Raw genomic sequence first — 8,198 nt, 5'->3', positions numbered from 1 at the left:
ACCACCCCCCGTTACCCACCCCCCGTTACCCACCCTACTGCACTGTCTCTAGTACCTACAGCTGGCCTCCTTGCTATCGTACCTTCCAGTCTTTCAGTTTCTGCCATAAAGTGCAGACATCCGGTGTGTATTAAGTGGAGACATACAATGCCCATCTTTCATAGTCTGGCTTGCTATGCTTAACGTTGAATCTTCCATATTCATCCATTTTATATCAAATGCCAGGGTCTCATTGTTGTGTACGGCTGAGTAGTATTCCATAAAGTGCCGATGCCACAAGTTTTCAGTTTACTCATCTGTTCTTGGACATCGGGGCTGACTCCATGTCTTAGCAATTGTGAGTAATGCCACAATAAACATGAATGTGCAAGTGTTTTTCCCACTGAGCATTTTCCTATCCTTTGGGTAGATACCTAAGAATAGAATCATTGGGTCATATGGTGGTTCTATGTGTAGGTTCTGAGGAGCCTCCATGTTGTTCGCCACAGTGACTATACCAATTGACATTCCCTCCAATCGTGTAGGAGGGCTCCCTTTTTATTGCCGCCTTGCCAGCATGTATCATTATTTCTTTTTCAATCTTAGCCATTCTGACTGCATTAAGTGGTATTTCATTGTGGTTTTGATTTGCATTTCCCTGATGATAAGACATGAGACGTTGAACATTTTTTCATATGCTCTTTGGCTGTTAGGATGTCTTCCATGGAGAGTTGTCTGTTCAGCTCATCTGCCCATCTTTCAATAGGATCGATTATTGTTTTGTGGATAAGCTGCTTGAGTTCCCTGTGTACTCTGGTTGTCAGTCTCTTATCTGAGTCATAATTTGCAAATATATTCTCCCATTCTGAGGGTTGACTCCTCACCCTAACTATTGTTTCTTTTTCTTTGCAGAAGCTTTTTAGACTGATGTAGTCCTGCTTTGTCTATTTTCAGGATTATTACCTGTGCCTCGGGAGTCATATTTAAACTCTTTGCCTACTCCGAGGTCTCTAAGAGTTTCCCCTATGTTTTCTACCAGCAGTTTTAGTCTGAGGTTTTATGTTTAGGTCCTTGATCCATTTTGCATTGATATGTGTTATCAATAGGTGTCCAGTTTAATTTTCTGCAGGTGAATATCCAGTTTTTCCAGCATCATTTGCTGAAGAGATTTTCTTTTCTCTACTGGATTGTCTGGGTCCTTTTGTTAGAAGCCGTTGGCTACATGCTTTATGGTTTATATCTAGGTTCTCTGTTTTGCTCCATTGCTTTACCTGCCTGTTTCTGTGCCAGTAAACACCGTGCTGCTTTGATTATCGCAGAGAGGGAGAAGGGAGAGAAAGGCAGTGGAAGGGAGGAGAGAGACAAGAGGGAGGGAGAAAGAGGAAGAAAAGAGAGAGACTAAGAAAGGGAGACAGGGGAAGATGGACAGGTGGAGAAAGAACGGAAGGAAAAGGACAGAGGAACCGTGAGGGAACGGGAGAAGGGGCAATAAAGAGGGTGAGAGACCCTGCTTCCAGGAGAACTCACACAGAAACCCCTGGCGTGTGCTGTTTGGAAGTGATAAGCATTTTTACGGCCCCCCATCTATACCTGCTAGTGTGACTTGCCTGCAAGTGTTGGGTTGTCTCTTTCTGTGCAAAAGCGTGTCATGACTTTTTCAACGACCCGATATGTGCGTGCATGAACAGTTGATGCTTGGGTCTTTTCCACAAAAACACAGCCCTCTCATTAAAAATTATTTGAGTTTGTTGCTCCTTAGAACGTCTCAACTGAAAGCTTTCCTTTTACGCATACAGGAATGTGGATGTGAACGTGGACAGGTCTCTGTGGCTCCCACATCCGTGTGATCGTCGGCTGCAGTCTTGCAGCAGTTTTCCTTTGGAGGAACGTCCCGAGGGGCAGAGCACAGACTGAGTCTCTCCTTTCTCCTGGTGCAAGCAGCAGGACAAAACGCAGCAACCCGGAACAAACGCAAGCCTCGGCCTTTTCCCAGGAACCAGGCTCCGCTGCATTCCGTACATCCACTGTGTGGATCACAGATTTCATCTTTGAAACACTGACACTCTGCTATTAAGTTATAATTAAATTCCAATTCGAGAAGCAAACCAGCTAAATAATTGTATTTATATTCAATGCATTCAGCTGTTTTTTCCTATCAGTTTTCTCACTCTCTTCAGCTTCCTTCATAAAGGTGTGAGGTATGTGAATGTTCTGGAAAATTCCCAACAGCATCTACAGTGGGACTCTCTGAGTAGTTACAGGAAATATGATCATGCGTGGACCACGGAAGTCTGGAGAGTGCAGTGCACAGGCAGGATGCAGACCTGAGCTGGCCGCAGTCAGGAGCCCTCGACCTGCCGTGCTCCGGGCGCCCCCTGGACGGTTTCCCCCAGTGAAGGTGGCAGAGCCCACCCTTCCTGGATATAGCTCCTGCTTTTTGGGGAGCAAAGAGCAGGACCTCCAGCCCCTTCGGCATCAGGGGAGGGCTCAGTGGGACGGGACTCCAGGCTGCGGTGGGCACAGTGGGTGCCCCATCCAGATGCACCTGGGTCTTTCACCATCTCTGCGTGCTCTGCTGCTAATGGGTAACGCCGGCCGTCTTCTCCAGAGGGTGCCCCCGGACACCTCCGCCCACACCGGTGCCTATAACCATGAACCACTGCAGAGGACCCAGGCTGGTCCTGAGCACAGCTCTCACTCCAGACCTGCGGCTTCAAGGTTAGGAGGAAGTGCCCATCCCTTCCTCCTCCCGTCTCCCAGGTCAGGATGTTGAGGAATGGCTGGTTTTTCTGAGCTGAGGACTACTTGGGCCGGCCTGCACTTTGAAGCCCCTTAGAGGCTCCGCTGTTCCCAATGCACAGACAAGGAAACCGAGGCAAAAGAGGCGAGTGTGCTTGGCCAGAGCCACACCAGCGTGCGCAAATTTGAAATGGCGGTTGTCCCCCCTCATAAATTGAAAAAGATTCTCACACGATGTGTCCCGCAGACGGGAGCGAGGGCCACTGTCAAGATTTATTGCCTCAGAGGAGTCATGTTTTCTCGGGCACTGGAGAGCCTAAACATTAGCACCCAGACTAAACAGTTGTGGTCCTGAAAGCTTTCTGGTTTGTGTTTTTTCTTTTTAAATTGGTTTTTATGCCAAGACCCTTCTTTTCTCATTAGAGCACACGCTTTCCTCTCTTCCATAGGAGGATGGGACCATATAAAATTGCATGTGGGTTCCCTTTCCTTTGACAAATAATCACATTAACTGGTTATTTGACAAAGTTGCATTTCTAAGTTCAAGCCAATTCTTTCTAAAAACACCATAAATCTTTTAACTTTCAGCAGACTATTGACTGAGCTATTACAAACACATCTTATCATTGGCTATGCCTTTCCTTCTAGAAAAGCATGTCATAATAAGTAGGCTTTTATGCATCACAAGAAATTAGGTTGTATATAAAAATATAAAATGTAGAAGGAATTTTTAAGTTTCTGGTTTGCTTAATCAGTAAAAATATGCCAAAGGGATTGCTCAGACTGTAAAAATCCTGTATGCGTTCTGCCTCCCAAATTATCCCATCAATGCATCTCGTGCCAGTATTTTGGTGCACTCGTACCTCAGAGGCAGCAGATACCACAAAGCGTCCCCTTGGCTCGAGGCCGGGCCTGACAGCTGCAGGAGGGATGGCTAGCCCTCGTGGCATGTGCGCCGAGCGTGGAATCTGTGCCTCCGACCACACCAGCAGCAGCCAAGCCGTGGCCGCCCTGGGCCTGTCCTCCAGGAGGGTCCCTGCCTGCTCTGAAGGAGGAGGGGCCTGGGTCCACATGAACACGGTGTCCAGCTTGGACACTCAGTCCCCATGCTACACGCCGTTCGTGACATACCCCTATGTGGATCAAAGGGTTTGCATCCTGAATAAAGGCGACGAGAGGAAAATAAATGCTACCACTAATTCTTGTGAGAGTGCTTAACGAACACGGTCATCCTCTGATTTAGAAGTTGATTGTGTTCTTTTTGTTTTTAAGAGATTTTTGCTACTGGGAGCATGCACTTGCTGGTGAGACAGAGAGAGACAGAGAGACAGAAAGTGAGAAATCATGCCCCAAGGGGGATGGCCATGCTGCAATTCCTTCTCCTCTTGGGATCTTGGGCATACACAACACACACCCTGTGTGAGGTTTAAGCCGCTGGGTTTGGGACACGAACCGCAGTCAAATACGTGGGACTTCAGCAACATAACCATTATGCCATCTACTGGTCCCAGTTGATTGTGTCTTTACACAGAAAAAAAGAAAAGCAACTTCATAGCTGGTTCCTTCATGGCTCCTTACACACAGGTTCGCGGAGTGGCTCTCAGACTCGGACAGCCAGCGTCCAGTCCCGGCTTGTCCTCCACCAGCTGGGGAGGTACCTCCCTGGGTCTCGCTTCCCTCAAAGGGTTGGGGAGACCTGAGTGAGAGTCATGCTCCCGCAGCCCACAGGCTTGGAGGAGCAGCTCGCCCGCCCAGTGTCCTCTGTGACATGCCTTCCCCCCCACCCCACCCCTGCTCGGTGACGCCATCTCCAGGCAGTCTCTGCTCTGGCTGTCCCCACAGACCCGCAGAGAGCAGAGTGTGATATTCCGTGCACGTCTGTGGCCTCGGCGCTGGCCTTTGGTGTGTTCCTTGGAGGTTCACGTTGAAATAATGGGTGGAATTAGTGTTTTAGAGTTGAGCAAGAATTCTATTTTTGAGGCTTTATGGAAAGCATTTGGCTCGACTTCTGTAGAGATTTTTCCAAGAGGCCAGGAGAATGTTGGTCCCACCCTGCTTGTGTCCTCTTTGCCTTGATGGCTGGAGTCGCCCCCATGACATTTTGTTGTAATGCTGACTGGACAGCTAACGAGTCCACACCAAACCCCTTATTTACCGTGCGGGGCACCACGGCGTGCAATGCTCTCTGCGTACCTGGAAAACCTGCACCCAGCCCTGCCAGTCAGACCTCCGTTCTCTTTAAGGTTTGAGGACTCAGTGCACAGCCATGTGGCATAGGTGTGTACACCTTTCCGTCACCACCCGGGGACCATTTCAGTGGTAGTTTATTAAGAATAGGTTTTATCCAAGGAAGCATTTTCTCCCAATTTAGAAAGTGATCTGAGGGCCAGCAGATGGTGTAATGGTTACATTGCTGGATTCCCACGTAGTTGACTGTGGTTCAAGTCCCACACCTGGCAGCTTAAAACTCATGTCGGGTGTGTGTGTGTGCATGCCCAAAATCCAGAGAGGAGAAATGGAGGAGAAGGAATTGCAATGTGGCCATACCCCCCGGGGGGTGATTTCTCACTCTTAGTCTCTGTGTCTCACCAGTGAGTGCAGGTGCCCTGTAGCAAAAATCTCTCTAAAAATAAAAAGAAAAGAAAATGACCTCATAAAACCCTTTGCATTTGTATACAGAAAAGTTCTGGTATCTTTTTAGTTTTAAATTTCTGTAAAAAAAGTTCTGGTATCTTTTTAGTTTTAAATTTTTATAAAATACCTGGGGCCGGCAGATGGCGTGGTGGTTAAGGACACAGGACTCCCACATGGCCGACCATGGTTTGAATGCCAGACCCGGCGGTGGCTTGTTTCCTCACTGTCTCTCCTCTCTCTCTCTCTCTCTCTCTCTCATTCTCCTGCTCTGTCCCTCTCTGGTCAAAGTAAAATAAATTAATAAATAAAGTAATTCTTTAAAAAATTTCTATAAAATGCCGTCCTTTATCATATGTGCAAAAATAACACCAACTATCAAGAAACACAATTTACTATAAAAATGGAGGTCATTTTATTTTTCTTTTTAAGAAAGATATTTGCTATAGGGCCCATGTGCTCACCAGAGACTGAGAGAGAGAGAAAGCACGAAATCACTCCCCAGGGGAGATAGCCATGCCATAATTCCTTCTTTTCCATTCTTCTCTTAGTATTTTGGGCACACACTCACATATGCCTAGTATGAGTTTCAAGCCACTGGGATTGGGACTTGAACCACAGTCAAGCATGTGGGACTCCAGTGCCTTAACCACTACACCACCTGCTGACCCCAGAAAATCGAGGTCTTCTTCAGAAAGGATGAGGGACCAGCAGGTAACCTAGTGTTTACATTGCTGGACTCCTACAGCTGGAAACTCATGCTGGGCACCTGTGCAGATATGCCCCAAATCCTGAGAGGAGAACAGAGGAGAAAGGATTGCAGGGTGGCCATCCTCCCTGAGATGGGAGTTAATTTGTCACTTTCTGTCTCTCTCTGTCTCTCTGGTGAGCACACATGCCCTATAGCAAAATCTATCTTAGAAAAAAACAAACAAACAAACAAAAAAAAAAACAGAGAAAGAGAGAGAGAGAAAGGACCAGGGCCAGCAGGTGGCATAGTGATTAAAGCAGTGGAGTCCCACATGGCTGGCCACAGTTCGAGTCCTGGGCCTAATGACTTGAAACTCGCACAAAGTGTGTGTGCACATGTAGGTCCAAACTCCCAAGGAAGAGAATAAAGGAAAGGGATTGTGGCATGGCCACCCCTCCGCCCCCGGAGGATCTTTCACTTCCTCTCTGTCTCTCTGTTTATCTCCAGCAAGTGCATGTGCCCTATGTGTATGGAAGAGAGAGAGAGCGAGAGAGAGAGAGCGAGAGAGAGAGCGAGAGCACACGAAGGATTGTTCTGAAGGCTCCTTAAGGGTCAGGCATTGGCACAGTGAAGCAGAGAGCTGCTCTGGATTTTTTCCATTAAAACCCGTCTAAATCAGGGTCACACAACTGCAGAGTTGATCCCCTCGTTGAATCAGTGAGTAACCAATAAGTTAGAACCTACTTAATTGAGTCTTTCAAGTGGAAATTCACAAATGTGCATATACTTTTATGCTGTGGCAATTGTTATAATTACGTATTTTTTATGTTGATACCTGAAGAAATTATAATGGAGAAACAAGTTTAAGAAGAAATGATCTGGGCCCAGCCCCAAACCCTCCTGGTTGAGGGAGCTGGATCCCACACGGGAATCACATTTCGGATTCTGGTAACAGGGTGCCCGGAATCTGACAGGTGGGCAAGTGGAGAGAAGGGATTATGCGTGACCACTTCTGGCCAAGAGGTGCTTTCTCTGTATCTCTTTCTGTCTCTCTGTCTCTCGCTCTGGCAAACACACATACCTGCCGGGGGAATAGAAAAGAAGGGCCTGTCGTACAAGGGTGATTGGGGAGGGCGCCGTGGGAGGGAGAGGCGTCTGACCAGCCAACCACTTCAGCTGTGTCACCAAAACTCGGAGCAGGAAAGAGGCCTGTGGACAGCGGAGACATCAGGAGATGGCTCACGTGTGTGACGGGGCTGACGCTCATTTCTACAGATTGGAAAGGAGACGAGAGGAGGTGATAACAGCTGAAACCCGAGTTCCTGGAGAAAAACAGCTTTTCTTTCCTGGCCGGGTGAGATGAGATCTGTGACAAGGACCCTAGACTAAAAGCTTGCCGTTCTGGGTTTCAAACTTACTTCTGTCACGGACGGTGGGTCCCTGGGCCTGTCGCTTTATTCCTCTGCACGTCACATTTTCCAGCTGTGAAGTCTGGGGCTGGCATCGGGGCACTTGTGGCTCTGCAATGTTTGATGCTTCCGAGGAAGCTTTGGGAGCAGGGGCTGCGCCTGTCCGCTCTCCGGGGCAGGGCTCCGATCAGATCGCAGCGAGGATTCGCCCTTGAGGAACCAGAGTCCAAATGGCAAAGTATGAGAAGCAACAAAGGAGCCCGAGAACACAGCAGGACAGGCTCCATCGCTTTCCCTTCGGCTTTCTCGATGAAACATAAATGATGTTTTACCCTGACAGGGATTATTTGTTCATCTGACTCCTGGTAGCCGACCCCAGAGGCTCTGCAGTGCTTCATCAGAAATCCCTGCCACTGACTTGAGACCCTGAAAGCATTTCTTGAAATACTTTGAACCCCAGCAAGCCCGCTGAGTGGTTCCTTCCAGCGATGCATCTTTCAAGTAGGAGGACAGCAGTTTCTTACACTTACGTGTTGGGATCTGAAGGACCCGTGTGTGCAGATGTGCACGCGTGTCCGTGTGTAAGAACTCGTCCGTGGGTAGGTGGCAGGTATAGGCTTACTCTGCCATGAGCAGAGTGGCAGAGGACCAGCTTTCTCGTTTTGCCCAAAAGTAACATTCCTGTGAGAGCGGGTCCTGAAAACACACACCTGCACATGAAAATCATCGCTACGGAATGAACGTGGAAA

This window comes from Tupaia chinensis, unplaced genomic scaffold (genome assembly GCF_000334495.1).
Source record: "Tupaia chinensis unplaced genomic scaffold, TupChi_1.0 Scaffold146386_1, whole genome shotgun sequence".
Taxonomy (NCBI): domain Eukaryota; kingdom Metazoa; phylum Chordata; class Mammalia; order Scandentia; family Tupaiidae; genus Tupaia; species Tupaia belangeri.
The sequence above is the reverse complement of the archived record's forward strand: the minus strand, read 5'-3'. Positions refer to the sequence as shown.